The sequence below is a fragment of the Ambystoma mexicanum genome, chromosome 9, assembly GCF_040938575.1.
Source record: "Ambystoma mexicanum isolate Mex_15411 chromosome 9, UKY_AmexF1_1, whole genome shotgun sequence".
NCBI lineage: Eukaryota > Metazoa > Chordata > Amphibia > Caudata > Ambystomatidae > Ambystoma > Ambystoma mexicanum.
In genome coordinates, this window is record NC_090931.1 from 473,610,514 (window position 1) to 473,626,627 (window position 16,114).

Consider the following 16,114-nt stretch of genomic DNA (forward strand, 5'->3'; position numbering starts at 1 on the left):
ACGTGACACAGCACTATGGGTCATAAACCCTTAGCATATTACAGTGGCATGTTGGATTCTGTCATGCAAGGACAGTTTCCATGCGAACAAGCACTCGCTGCTGGTACTTTTGCCATTTAGAAGTCTGCTACTATTTTCATGGGGTGTTCATTGATGCTTTATGTCGAACACGCTGTATTTGCAATACTGGAAAAGGTCCACATCAACATTGACTGCAGAAATGGATTGCGCATATGTAGTGATTCTCTCAAACCCATATATTCACATTGCTCATTGTAAGACAGTAAACCTGGCTATGCTCCTGACTGAACCCATCACTGACGATGATGAAGTTCATGGCTCTGTTACATACGAGGGTACTGAAGATGACATTCATAAGGCGCGTGATTATGCTTTAGATAATGGAGAGGTATTTTTCGTTGATGAGTCCTCAATTGTTGATCAGGAGATTGGATGGTGACGTACTGGGACATCAGCAGTACGATTAGTTGATGGGGAGTACAAGGTGTTTGTGCAGCAAAGGTTACCCAGCCATTATTCTGCACAGACAACAGAACTGATTGCTCTTAACGAAGCACTTGAGGCAGCCCAGGGGTTCCGGAGTTATGATTTATTCTGACTTAGCTTATGTTACTACCACCGTTCATTCTGGGTTGTCGAGATGGATGAGAAGAGGATTTTGAGAGAGAAAAGCAGATGGGTCCCTAGTGCAACATGTGGCTCTGATGGATTGGCTGATCCAAGCTCTGTTGCAGCCCACACTTGCTGCAGTCATCAAGTGTGCTGCCCGCACAAGTGGCGCAGACAATGTCTCCCTCGAGAACGAAAACTGGCAGTATATTTGCAAGTACAAGATATCCCTGAGCATCCAGCATTTGTGAAAATGCAGTTGTAGTTGCAGGTTCCATATACTAACCTTCCTGTCACTGAATTAATTGAGATACAAGGTCAGGCTCTGCAAGGTGATTAGTTGCGGTGGCAAAGAAGGGGGTGTGTGCATTCCCTGACTGATTTAGTGTGGAGACATACCAGTACAGGAAAGGTGGTGATGCCCCAAGATTTGGCCTTAGTGGCATTTGATTACCTCCATTACCCCACCCATGAGTCCAAGCAGCATATTGCTGCAGACATGCAAGAAGATTGGTATCTGTCCAGTATTCAGGAATTGTTGTCTATGTTGACATCCAATTGTGTAGTTAGTCAGACGTACAGCACTCGGCAGACGTGAAAAAGTTTTAGAGGAACACTGCCTCACCCAATTGACCCTTTTCGAGACCTCCGTATAGAATTTGCAGATATGAGTGAGAGATGTAATACTTTTCGTTACCTCATAGTTATGGTATGTCCTTTCTCCTGTTGGATTGAGGCTGGACCCTGTGCACATCCTGTTGCTAAATCAGCCGCCAGAGGGGGGGGGTGATAACGGCACCCACTTTTTTAATGGGCTGTTCAAGGAAATTGCAGCTCCTTTGTAAATTGATTTCTAGGATTGGTGAGCAGGAAAGCATATCTGGAAATAAATTGGGACATATGGAAATCACTTTTGAGACAAAGGCGCTGAGCGTCTAGGTAAGGGTTGGAGTTATTCAATTATATTTAAAATTAGGAATGAGATGGGTAATATTAAGTGTGATATGGAGATATGTATGTTTTTGATTAAGTTTCGAGAATTGAGAATAATGGTGAAGAATACTGAGATACACACATCTGTGTTTTTACTTGGAAATTATCAGGTAAGACATTTTGAGACTTAGTTTAATGACATAAATTAAAAAGTACAAGGAAACAATAGTAAAAATATACATTATTTTTAATTTATGATAGATTGAGAAATTGACATAACAAGGAGATTTAGGAAGACAAAGAAAGAAACATTTTTAGAAGGTAATGTAAGAGGAAAGATGTTGTAACAGTAATTATTGTTTAATACCGATTCTTAGTTGTTTTTAATGTGGCAGGTTGTTGAGTCATGCTAACTGGTTGGAATGCATTTTTCTTAACCTTAATTGATTTAATTATACACTGGTTGTAGACACTGGAATGGTTCATGGTTAAGAGGGTTAAAAACATATATAAGTAAGAGCATTCTTAAAACTATCTGTTATATATGGAATATAATGAACTGATTAGTTGTGGACTGTGATGTTATGTTATAGGAATGTATAGCGCGCACAATCACCCGAGGGCATCATGGCATTAGGGAGAAGAGGTCAGTGATCCATAAGCCATCTAGCAGAGTCATCTAGAACAGATAGGTTTTTAAGACCTTTCTAAAAGCCAGGTGATTTGACAAGTTTTTCAATGTCAGTAGAAGGTCATTCCATAATTGGGCTGCAGCCACTGAAAAAGCCTCACCTCCAATGCGGGAATGGCGAAAGGAAGTAACAGAAAATAGACTTGCCGATGCGGACCATAATGACCGAGCAGGGAGAGAACGAGTGAATTTAACGCAGAGGTATTTAGCCCCTTGATTGTGCAGAGAGCGATGTACTAGACAGAGAGCCTTGAAGCCAATTTGCTGAGTAACAGGCAACCAATGCAAGGAACGCAGAACAGGTGAAATATGAGCCCCATGGGGAGAGCCCGTGGCTACACGGGCGGACAGATTTTGCAGACACTGAAGCCGCTGGACTATGCCCTTATGCTGGGCCAAGTATAGCGAGTTACAATAGTCCAAGCAACTCAGTACCAGGGCTGCCACCACCGGCGGCCACAATTTCGGGTGTAGAAGGGGAAGCACCTTTCTTCATATTTTAAGATGGAAATGGCCTGCTTGACAGACCGCCAATAATTGTGCCTCCATAGAAAGGGAGGCAGAGATGACCACACCCAAGTTCTTTACATTAACAACTGGGACCAGAAGGGTTCCAAGAGATGATGGCCAGGAAGAAGAAACCCAGAGCGAGGGGTGAGGAGGGGAAACCATCACCAGCACTTGCATTTTGTCTACATTCATCTTTAGCCAATTATGGTTGATCCAAACTCCCAGGGCAGGCAGGCACTGATGCAGGCACATCGACAACTCAGCCTGATCATGATCTAAACAAATGAGGATCTAAGTGTTGTCGGCAATTGAATAGCACCTGATGCCGAAGGAGCGGATGAGACAAACAAGAGGCTGAATGTAGATGTTGAAAAGAATGGGAGACAAGGCGGAGCCCTGTGGAACCCTACAACCAAGAATTTATGAACCCAAAAAGAAGGGTGAAAGTGAAAGAATTTGAGTTCTATCGGCCAGGAAAGAAGTAAACCAGGCGACCACCTGGCCTGAAATTCCCTCCTGAGCAAGGCGGGCTAGCAAGGTAGTATGGTTCACGGTGTCAAAGGCTGCTGAAAGGTCTAACAAAATCAGGGCACCAACCCCTCCTGCATCAACCATCCTGGCCATATCATCCTGGACCGAGACTAGCACACTTTCAGTTGCCCGGCCAGACCTAAAGCCTGACTGAGCGGGGTCAAAATGTTGTGAAGATTCCATAAAAGAAGACAGCAGTGGGGAAATCAAGGCCTCCAAGAGCTTCATAAAAAAAGTAAAAGTGAGATGGGGCGGTAGCTAGATGGCAAAGTAGGATCCAACAAGGGCTTTTTCAAAAGAGGTATCACAGTTGCGACCTTAAGCTCTGGCGGGATGCAACCTGTCTGACATGAGGCATTGACTGCCGCTGTGATCTCACTCAATAGCTCAGAGGAAATCTCCTTCATTACAGCAAGAGGGATGACGTCAGACGGGGCCCCTGACTTTTGAATGGCCATGGATATCTCTGGCTCGGTAAATGAAGGAAAAGAAGACCAGCCCTCAGAGCCAGTCAAGCCACTGAGAACTAGCGGTTCAATCACTTGGGCAGATCTTGTTGCAGCCAGCGCAATGTTAGCACAAATGGTCTCAATTTTGGTAATGAAAAACTGTGACAATGGGCCTAATTACGAGCATGCCGGTCTGGTAACAAAAGTCCTATGGGACTCAAATGGGAATGGGCATTTACATTTTTTCGGCGCCTGACTTCCAGGAACACTGGGGTCGTAATCCGGTTTTACTGGCATGTCTACCGCCGGACTCATAATGAGGCCCAATGAGTCACATAGCTCCTGAGAAGGGCTCACAGAGGCACAAATGTAGATAAAGATGAAAGAGATTTCACCACCTCCAAAAGGTCGTTAGGCTGACATAATGATGACTCAATTTTCTGAGCAAAATAGATTTTCTTTGCAGTTACTGTTGCTGCAAAATAGGCTACAGCACAGAGTTTGTACTGAGTTTTGAGGCCAGGTTCGTAGGCTATCCGCCACTTATGCTCTGCCTGTCTGAGATCGAGGTGAGACAGTTTAAAGTGTTCTGAAAACCAGGGCTCAGATGGGAGCCTGCGTGGTTGGACTAGGTGTACTGGGGCCACCTCATCTGTTGCTTCGAGCTATGATTGGGAGTACCGATAAAGCAGCTAATGGGTCTGCATTGCATTTACCTCTGACTGATGAAACAAGACCCCAAAGGTCAGCTGAGCGCCAGCAGCATTGCCACCTTCTCGGAGGGACAGTCTTTTGCTGTGCCCAGACCAGTTTAAGCGAGCAGGTCACCAGGTAATGGTCTGACCATAGTACCTGCTCAGCACAAAGAGTGGTCAACAAGGTTTCATTAGCCTAAACCAGGTCAATGGTATTTCCCTTCTCATGGGTAGGTTCGGAAACAGATTGTACAAGGCCCAAGTCGGCCGTACTATCAAAGAAAAAGTCAAGTGCTGGAGCGCGAAGGCCATTACATTTCAAGTTAAAATTTGCCAACACTACAAAATGTGAAAATTTAGTTTGAAGGTCAACTATAATATCCAGGAAGGGTTTGAAAAGTCCAGCATGTGATCCTGGCGGATGTTAAATGGGCAGGACATGACAGATAAAGCAAGGAGAAATAATACATCCAAGCAGTAAGGCTTCCATTGCCTGAGAATGATAAAAATCCAACTGTGTGATCTTGGGAGGGGTTTTAGAAATCACTGCTACAACCCCCCTATCTGTGGGGAGAGATGGTGAAAATGAATAATTTAAAAATCATCCAGGATTGCCTGAACCGGGGCCGGTGCCGAGCACTCCTGCAACCATGTCTCAGTTAAAAATAAAGCCAGTCGACAATTCGACTGCAGATGGTAAATGTCAGATGCATGAATTTACAGTGAACGTGTATTAAGTAGCAGCAATACCCAATCCTGCATATTCAGAGACTGCACAAGCGGCAAATGTGGATCTGTTAAAATGCCAAGTACAGGAGGGTCTTGCCAGCCATAAGGGAACTGTGTAGCTGAAGGAGCCAATGTCAAAAGTTCGTACCGAAAGTAAGAAAAACCCCATCCAACTCATCCTTAGCACGGACAGACAGAGGCGGGCTTGCCTTAAGTGCACCCACTGCACCAGTCTGCTTCACGGGCGCTCGTTGCGCCACATTTGTTGCCAATTGAGAGGGAAAGTGAGGCGTGAGAACGCCCTCGTCGATGCAGAAAGAGGACTGACCGCAAGCAGCGTCCTAATTAATCACAGAATGATAAAAACATACAGTAGCAAAGTATACAATGTTAAAAGCACCAGTTAAGTGCTAGAGCACAATAAGCTATTGTCCTGATATATGCCGCAGAGGGGCTTTAAAGGGATGTCCTCACTGAAGGACAGTCTACCTCTCTCCTAATCAGCAGGCGCTCGCTCCGGCACATATGATGCTGAGCGAGAGTGAAAGCGAGGCGTGAGAACGCCGTCGCCGAAGCAGAAAGAGGACTGGACGCACGTGGCGTCCTAATTAATCACAAAATGATAAAACACATGATAGCAAAGTATACAATGTTAAAAGCACCAGTTAAGTGCTACAGCACAATATGCTATTGTCCTGATATATGCTGCAGAGGGGCTTTAAACAGATGTCCTCGCTGAAGGACAGCCTACCTCTCTCATAATCAGCGGTCGCTTGCTCTAGCACATATGATGCCGAGCGAGAGTGAAAGCAAGGCGTAAGAACACCCTCACCGAAGCAGAAAGAGGACTGACTGCAAGCAGCGTCTTAATTAATCACTGAATGATAAAAACACACAGTAGCAAAGTATACAATGTTAAAAGCACCAGTTAAGTGCTAAACCACAATACGCTATTGTCCTGATCTATGCCACAAAGGGACTAACAGTGGATATGTATCTTTTCTTTCTTTCCTGTTTCAAACTTCCGGATGGTACATCCACAGCTGCTTATGCAGTCACTACATTGAGCACGGTTGTAGAGACCAAGCGAATTACACATAACTCCACGCAGTCCGCAGAGATTATAGCAATAACCCGAGCTTGTGAGCTTTCTGAAGGGCTAACAGTGAATATATATACTGACAGTCAGTATGTTTTTGGAGTGGCTCACAACTTTGGGAGACTTTGGTCAGAGAGAGGGTTTCTAACTTCACATGGGGACCAAGATTCATCATGGCCCCCTGATAGTACAATTGCTTTCGGCGCTCGCGCTCCCTAGTCAGTTAGTGATCATGAAATGCGCAGCGCATCGCAAGATCACAGACGATGTAGGAAAAGGCAATGCTTTCGCTGATCAGATAGCCAGACAAACTGCCACAGATCTTCACACAGAAATGTATGCTCTAAGAGAAACTAGGGATGTCTATGTAATGGATGAGGATATTGGGTCTGTGCGAGATATCCAAGCTGATGCCACAATGGAAGAATCTAAGAAATGGGCTGAAGGCTTGGGGAAATTAGATGATGATGGGTGTTGGGTGGACACAGTTGAAGGGAAATGGTTACTTCCTAATGCCTACATAGTCATGATGATTACTATGGCACATGGTCCCACACATGTGTGTGCTCAACAGATTACGAAAATGTTAGAGAAAGTCTGGGTAAATGATAAGATTTTGAAAATTGCTCAGCATTATGTCCAAAATTGCATGATTTGCCTACAGCACAATGTGGGGAAGGGGACGGTAACTCCAAGGGGTAGCTTTGGGCCTCCTTCTGTCCCATTTGAAGTGATTCATTTTGATTTTATTGAGATGGAGCGGTGCAATAGTTTAAAATATGTCCTTGAGGTCATTTGTGCCTTCAGTAAATGGGTTGAGGCTTTCCCTGTCAAAGATGCTACAGCCATGACCACTGCAAAAATTATGATAAAGGAGTACTTCCCGCGGTTTGGTTTGCCAAGAGTCATCTGGTCGGACAATGGTCCACATTTTGTTGCTGCTGTAATTTTACAGATATGTCCGGCACTACATATTGATAAGCGATTTCATTCGGCTAGACATCCTCAAAGTGCCTGGTTGGTAGAGAGACATAACGGTATCCTAAAGAACAAACTCGCTAAGACATGTGCCGGTACCAAACTAAAATGGCCAGACGCCTTATCGATCGTGTTATTAGCCATGCGCACTACCCCTCAAACTAAGACTGGGCTCTCTCCATTTGAGGTGGTGATGGGGAGGCCTGCCAATATTTGGGGTCTTCCGAAACCTAAAGCACTATTAAATGTTGAGAATGTATTGCTTTCAGACTACTGTAACCAGTTGACTAAAAATCTGTATTTCATTTATCATCAGGTACGATCAGCTTTACCTGTACGTTATGAGGGCCCAGGATACAACATCCAGCCTGGAAGCTGGGTCCTGGTGAGAGCATACGAGCGGTCTTCGTGCCTCGCGCCTCGCTGGCGGGGACCATTCCAGGTCTTGTTGGTCACCCAAACGGCAGTGCGGGTGGCTGGAAAGAAGAACTGGATACATGCGACGCATGTCAAGAAACTTCCCCACCCGACGCTGCACGTTACAGAAGAACAGAACCCCTCGCTAACGCTGCAATCGATGATCCTGAAGCAGCAAATAGCACTGTGAGTGAGTCGGAGAATCTCTCTGAGCCCGTAGGGCTTCGGGAACCGTCCATTTTGTCCCCACACTCTTTGGAAAAGTCATTTCCGGAAACCATTGCTTCGAATTCTGCAACTTCCGTTGCCTCTGATACGTTGCTTCCCTCGGGGAGTGACATTACCTTATTTCCGGATCAAACACTACCGGGAACCACCAGATATAATCTTCGGCGGAGAAAATAGACCTACAGCACGGTTCGAATGTGCATTCAAAAGAAGGAAAGGATCATCAAGGGCTTGCTTTTGCCCACATTTTGAGAAAGAGGGCTCTGTCGGCTAGGGGTGGGGAAGGACTAAGAAGCCGCGCGACCGGGGGGTCGCCAGCAACGAACATTGGGGTTTCCATCCGAAGACTACGATGCCTGCCACCGCTACTGCCCATATTGGACTTGTAAATAAGGGTGTGACCAACTTGGACAATGAACAATGTGCCTGGGCCCCGAAAACGTATTGCTGTGTTTTGATGATAATAATTGGGTTTTTATAGTAACTGCTTTAGGATTCTGGTACGTTGAGGAGATTTATCCTCTAGAGCCTCTTTTGCCAACTGAAATGGCACCTACTGTTTTTACTCCTTTTGTACACCTGCATACTATGTCACCTACTGACTTTCAGCATAGACAGAAGTATCACAATAATACTATGATGCTAATTATGAATTTGACACATGCCATTTTTAACAAAACCAATTGCTGGGTCTGCTCGCATTTACCGCAACATGGGGATAAGGGGCTAGGTTGGTATATTCATCCTTTACCTTTGACAACTGCTTGTTATGCTTCTCTTAGAGCACTGTTCTCTGGCAGATGGAATGATAGCATCTCGGGGAACTTTGATGGGACTAATTTGAATGATTTTGAGAAACATGTTCTGACTCCCCTGGGATGCTCGCTTTTCGCAAATAGGAGCAAACTCAACGCTGCTTCAATTAGGCCTTCTGATAGACTGTCCCGTCCTTTCCAATCTTTAGTTTCCTTTAAAATGGCTCTGATAGGCAATAAGGATGCCGTGCCTCCTTCTTACTCTGTTAACCATAGCCCCGATTCAGTTTCTTTCTGCATACAGAGGAATGGTACCCGGTCAATGGGAGATTTTAAAAGCTGTGCCAACGTTGCAAATTTGACTGGGGAAAACAGACCTTTGTATGTGGGTGAACCTGTCTATTTCGTTTGCGGTAATGTAGCATTTCCGTGGTTGCCCAGGGATTGGCAGGGAACATGTTATTTAGGGATCCTGTTACCTGGGGTATTCATAGCAAGCATTTTGGAAGTTTCAAAGGCTCGTCCACGGCAGGACGAGAATGGTGATACCCCCACACAAGTGATGGGAGATATAGCGAAATCAGTTGTGCCATTTTGGGGGCAGATAGCAAATTCCGAAGACATCAGGAGACTAGCGAGAGTACTGGAGAGAACCATCAACCGGACCACAGATATACTCTATAACATGACATTAGAGCAGAAAGCGATAATATTAGTAGCACTCCAGAACCGGATGGCATTAGATGTCATTCTGGCTGAACGTGGTGGAGTATGTAAATTAGTGGGGTCCGCTTGCTGTGTTTTTGTATCAGACTCCTCCCCAACCATTTTCAAAGCAATTCAGAATCTGCACGTCCTTAGTTCAGAAGTGCATGTTCCTGAGGAGAACTGGAATCTTAGTGTTTGGTTTTGGGATTTCTTGCGATCTTGGGGTTGGAAGGTACTTTCGTTTTTGTTGATCATTTTGGGAGTTCTCCTATTCCTTTGTTGTTGTATCCAGTGCCTGCCTAGTATATGTTCGATGCTAGGGGGATGTTGTGCTCAGGCGATAGGTACGATAGGACACAAAGTATATGCCCCGGATAAAACTTCCAAGGAGTATGTGTTAAAATAGATCTTTGTGAATGACCTGATGGCCATAGATATCTCTGACGGTGATTCAGGGTGTATGGACGATGACGTATGGAGTTACTTGCAAGGAAATCAGAAGTAGTCTTAGCACTTGGCATAGGCCAAAAGGAGGGTTTGTCAAACTGGATATTAAATTATGCCTCCTATTGTAAACGATTGTATGTATATTGGCCTATGCCAAGTTGCATAAAACTGTACGCGAATAACTCTCTACGGCAAGGTCTTGATCTTAGAAATTGATGTAAGCCGCCATCTTGAATCAAACTGCCATTTCAGGTTCTCTTGTTGTGTAAAAGTCACCCTGTAAATCAAAATGGTGGACAATGCCATTCCAAACAGAATCTGGTCGACATGACCTCCGTACAGCTAATGTATAACTTGCCTGCAAGCCACTTGTTAGGGTCGTGAACCGAGACCTTGTCCTTCTGTTGACCTGCATGTAAATGGATTACCTGTATCAATGGAACTGATCTATGCGCATACTGATGTATGTATTAGAAGATTACAAGATACACAGTATTTGTCACTCGATCACTGACACTCACTAATCAAGTAGAGATAATCTTCACTTGCCTAACAGCATGCTAGGGCAGTGAACCACCACAGTTAGATAGGGGGGTAGAGGCACGACATACAGTGCCCCCACTCCTTATCTATCAGATAATGATAATCTTCTCCAGAGCTAACCAACTGGAGACCTAATCAGATAATTGCAATCTTCCCCACAGTTATCAAACTGGAGTCCGGATCTAACTACGTCCAGAGCAAATCATACCAAGCGCACAGAAGGCGCTTGCAGTAAGAGGCCCTTGTGCGGCCGCACCAAACCTGGGACACTGCCAATAACTGGCTCAGGTAGGATACTTCCCAGCACCCTACCAGGCACCTCCAGTCCCTGTAGAGACACCCATTGTTTTTAACTGCTCATTCTTTACCTTTAGATGGCCCCCATCAGTGAATAATCGGTAACACCATCAAGTCCACTAGAACTGTCCTGAAGACGGCACCAGAACACCAGCAACCTTTTCAGTGCCAGAAACACTAATGTGTGTCGACTAGATAGATGTTAGGTCACTTTGACCACATTCTCAGTCACCAATATGTACTAACTCACATGACAAAGTAACTGAATGTACAAATGTTGGTATGAAGTCAATCTGAAAGACCTCAAGGATAAGAAAAAAAGATGATGTCAATTTTTTATCTATGTTTTGTTAGGCTAAACTGTTTGTTTTTTAAAGCCAATCATATGAATAAAATATGTGTATATGTTACTTGTAGCACGGGTGCTCTCTAGAACACAGGCCACTAGCAGTGATCTGTCATTAGTGTGCTCATTCCTTCACGGCCAGTATCCGCAAGGTGGGGTAGCTTTAGTCCCTTTTCCCAACGTATAGCAATCCAGTCTGTGGAAAACTGGCTAAAACATTTTGTTGACATTTCAGAACTTACTGATATTCGGACGAATGCAGTGGTAAGAGATATTCATGACACACATTGTTGGAGAAGAAGTATCAAGGAAAATGCCTGCACCAGCTTCTGCCCCCTCCTCCACCAATGCTGATAATGTAGTAAATATAGAGACTGTAAGACTGTGGAAAAAAACAGTGCCGAAAGAATTGTATGCTGATCTTAACAATAGTCATGTGTGTTATGAGTATACTAGCACCGATAATGACAGTACTGATATTATGGTATCTAGAAAAAATACATCCATTGGAAGTGTTCTTGCCTATTAGAAATATTACCGCCACTGAAAGCCCGGTCCCTGTAATTTCCTATACTTGGTCCCTAATGGAAGAGAGACATAGGGAAAGATATGGAAATAACACATTACTTCTGATAATTAATATGACACACTCAATTCTGAGAAAAAACAATTGTTGGGTGTGTACCCATATACCGCAACATGGTGGGAAGGGAATAGGTTGGTATGTGCAGCCATTCCCAATGAGTTCTGCATGTTATGCATCCTTAAGTGCATTATATTATGGGAAATGGAATAAGAGTGAAACGGGTCAATTAGATAGAACAAACATGGACAAATTTGAGGAGGTAATAATGAAACCTGTAGGTTGCTCTATATTTCGCAAAGCAAGACAAATAACACCAGTAGTAATGCCACAAGATAGACTATATGTGCCATATAAATCATCTGTAATCACGTTTCACATGAACCTAGAAGGGAATAAAGATACAGTGCCCCCTCCTATACAGTAAATTACAGTCCACGCTCTGTTCCATTTTGCTTAAGAAAGAAAGGCTCCTATTCAGTAGGGACATTCACTAGATGTATGAACATAGCATTCCTCGACAGAGAGGAAGAACCAGTATATATAGGTGATCCTGTCTATTTTATATGTGGAGATAAAGCTTATCCATGGTTGCCTAGAAATTGGGGAGATACTTGTTACTTGGGGATTCTGTTTCCGGGGGTGTTTCTTTCAAGAACAGCAGATATAGCCAAACTATATAGATCAAGACCACGACGAGATGAGGAAGGAGGATTAATTGCAGAAGACATAGCAAAATCATTCATACCATTTTGGGGTCAAGCAATAAACTCCTATAATATAAGATAACTGTCCAGAATATTAGAGAAAACGATGATTGGGCCAACGGATATATTATACAACATGACTTTGGAGGAAAAAGGGATTAGATTGATGACACATCAAAATACGATGGCCCTTGACATAGTTTTGGCTGATCGTGGGGGAGTTTGCAAAATCGTGGGATCATTGTGTTGCATATTTGTAAGTGACTCCTCCCATACGATTTTTGAAGCGATAAAAAAGTTTCACGTTTTGAGCTCCGACCTCAGGAAGTCGGGAATTAAATATAAGCTCCTGGTTCTGGGAAGTATTATGTTCATGGGGATGGAAATTAGTTGCAGACCTAGTAGCAGTGCTTGGAATATTCATGACATGTTGTTGCATACACTGTTTACCAATAATTTGTACTGTAATAAGTGAGGAATGCGTACACATGGTAACGCAGAAAACAACCCCAGATTGGATACTAAAATGAATCATGAAATGAAGACAGTAAAAGAATTTATGTCAATTGATATCGATGACAATGATGACGATTATAATAGTATGCAAAGTTCGGAATCAGATACCTGGTCAGAGGAAGATGTAATGTTTGGATGATGCGCTTGGCTTACGGCCAATAGGAGGGTTTGTGTGTCTAGAAATGACCCTCCCATAACATAGGCGCTATATTTTGTTGGCCAATAATCAACCGCATTATATGTTCAGCATTATTGGAACAGACTCATGAGCATAACCAGAGAGCGTCAATTTTGTAGGAATAGAATTCGCCATTTTGACTAACTTTTGCTTCTTGCTTTTTGTTCAAACTGCTTTGCTGTAAGTGATTTCTATTTCGTTCTTGCTCATGCATAGAGCAAGGCCACTAGTTACATGTTGAAACGCAGCCCAGGCAACCCAGACAGCAATGCCCGGTCTCCTCCCTCACAAGTCCTTGGAAGTAAGCAACAAGGCATTTAATCACTACGCAAGTGCCAGCTAGTCTCGCTGATGCGGCAGAAACGGTAGAAAGGAACAGTTAATGGCTAGAATTATGCCCTCTTTTGTGGCCCCCCTTCACTGAGCCCCTGTAGATCGAGCTGACCTCTAGCACACGAATAGAAACTAGAAGATAGTGAGGCCTGGAATGTGTCTCTCCCCTGCACGCAGCTTGCTTGTAAGAACAAGAGCAATATATTCCCTAAAACAAAAAATCGTGTCTGCGACTTCGCAAATTGCAAACTGTTGCTGAATAAATGTCTGTAGGGGGTCATATTCATCATAATTGTCCATCATCGAAACCATCGCAAAGAAAGATACATTATGGGTGGTTTTGAATATGTCAATGCTGATAATAAGATGATCATTTTGTATATATGTAACTGATGTAGAATGCTCGCTCTCTTGCATCCCACAAGGTCTGGGTGACACACGTTGTGGGAAGTGAGACCCAGTCGGCCGACTGAGACTATTTTGCTTTTCAATAAACCCTAGATTTTGGGAATTGAACCTTGTGTCTGGCGTATCAGTTTGTGTATGGTGATTGTGCCCTGTTTCCACACGCGACGGTGCCCTAGGGGCCCCATCACCTCCAGGAGGAGGAGAAGCAGGTCAGTGTTAGACATGCAGGCGAATGGGTCATTTTGGATCATTTTTCAAGAGAGTGTATAAGCAGCAATTATTTACATATCCTCAGCAACAGATATATCCTTAACCCCAGGGAGGCCCAGCCCCATACCCCCAGTTATATGGACATCAACCCTCAGCATTTTCTTATGGTGCACGCATCAAGCAGGGCCCTCAGATACTGAACAGTAATGCTGAGCCGAATGGCACAGTGACACATTACCAGGGGGCCACAGTGGTTGGAGGAAATCCATTTTTTTGCCAGGGACAAACACATATACAGACTAGGACAGCCCACAGAGAGCCTTAGCATGCCCAGACCTATCAGTCACTGCTGACACAGAAGAGGAACCCTTGTTGGCATGGAGATATGTAATAAACCATTACTTTTCATGGTGGACACAGGTGCAACCAAATCATGCATCAGCAAGGGAGGATTCCCTTTGTCAGGCAAGGTCATGGATATGCAGGGCTACTCTGTGGCAATTCATTTGGTTGCTTTTATGAAAAAATTACCCATTAATGCGGGAGGCAGAGGGGTTTGGGCCCCCTTATTCTACTCTACTGCGACTCTGATCAATTTGTTTGGAAAAGACATTTTGAGTAAGCTCAACATGATCATCTCGTTCACTGAAATGGGTGTGGTGTGTTCGATGCCCATTATGCATACTGTGAGGGAAATGTTGTTTAAACACATTGGGCATTGAATCTGCAGTGAGAGGAATACTCCCTGATTTGTTTATGTACAGCATCACAATACTACTCAGTGTAGTGCCACAGGTGGCTAATAAATATTGGTGAGTACCTTCTGAATTTTTGTTTAGGACGGCCCAACCTCAAGAAGTAGTTGCAAGAACACTTATCATGCTTGACATAAAAGGAGTACTAGTGTCAAATGACAGGATTGTGTTGATGACAGTCAATTCTGATAATGGGGAGTGGCACACAGTTTTGTGCATTGATCCTACCAAACCAATGAAAGACATTTCAGACAAAGACCATTCTGAGAACAAAGAAAATTAGGTTATTATATTACCATCTGATTCACCATGTAACACAACTATCTACCCCGTGAAGAAAACAAAGGGGGCTAGTTGGAGGATGATTCAATATTTGCCCCCCATCCTTAATTATGTAGTAATGGCAGAGTTTCTGGTGGTCACAATTCCTGCTACAATACTGTGTAACATAACTGTTGAGGCAACCCATCTTACTCTGGTGGATTTGAAGAATGCCTTTTTTTCAGTGCCCTTGCATCCAGACTCACAATATCTCACAGTGTTTACATTTGCTGGCAGCCAATTCCAACATGCTAGGCTTTCTCAAGGGTACTGTGAGTCCCTGAGTATTTTTAACAGGGTCTTACATGAGGATTTAGGGAATATTGATGTTTGCAGCACCATTATTCAATATGTGAATGATGTGTTGGTGTGTAGCACCACTGAACAACAGTGCAGGGAGGACTCCATTGCCTTGTTACAATTGTTGGCTGACAAGGGATATAAAGTGGACACAGCAAAGTCGCAGTGCTGCCAGCAGAAGATGCTGTATTTGGGTGAATTGATTTCAGTGAACGTAGTGACTCCAAAACACACTGCAGCTGTGTGCGCTTCATTTCAGCCAGTAAAGTTTAACGATATGCTAACATTTCTCAGTCTGTGTGTGTTTACTGTAGAGCATGGATCTTTGACTACACGCCATATACTTGATGGTTGCTACATGTCCTTAAAGAAGTACAATGGACGGAAAATACTATTATCTAGACTGATGATATGTTTACCAGTTTTCAGGAACTGAAAAATTGTATCTCTAATGCTTCCATATTGGCAACTCCTGACCACACTAAAGAGTTTTATATTTTTTCACATTCTAATGGCCAGATGATGACTGCAGTTTTGACGTGACACAGCACTATGGGTCATAAACCCTTAGCATATTACAGTGGCATGTTGGATTCTGTCATGCAAGGACAGTTTCCGTGCGAACAAGCACTCGCTGCTGGTACTTTTGCCATTTAGAAGTCTGCTACTATTTTCATGGGGTGTTCATTGATGCTTTATGTTGAACACGCTGTATTTGCAATACTGGAAAAGGTCCACATCAACATTGACTGCAGAAATGGATTGCGCATATGTAGTGATTCTCTCAAACCCATATATTCACATTGCTCATTGTAAG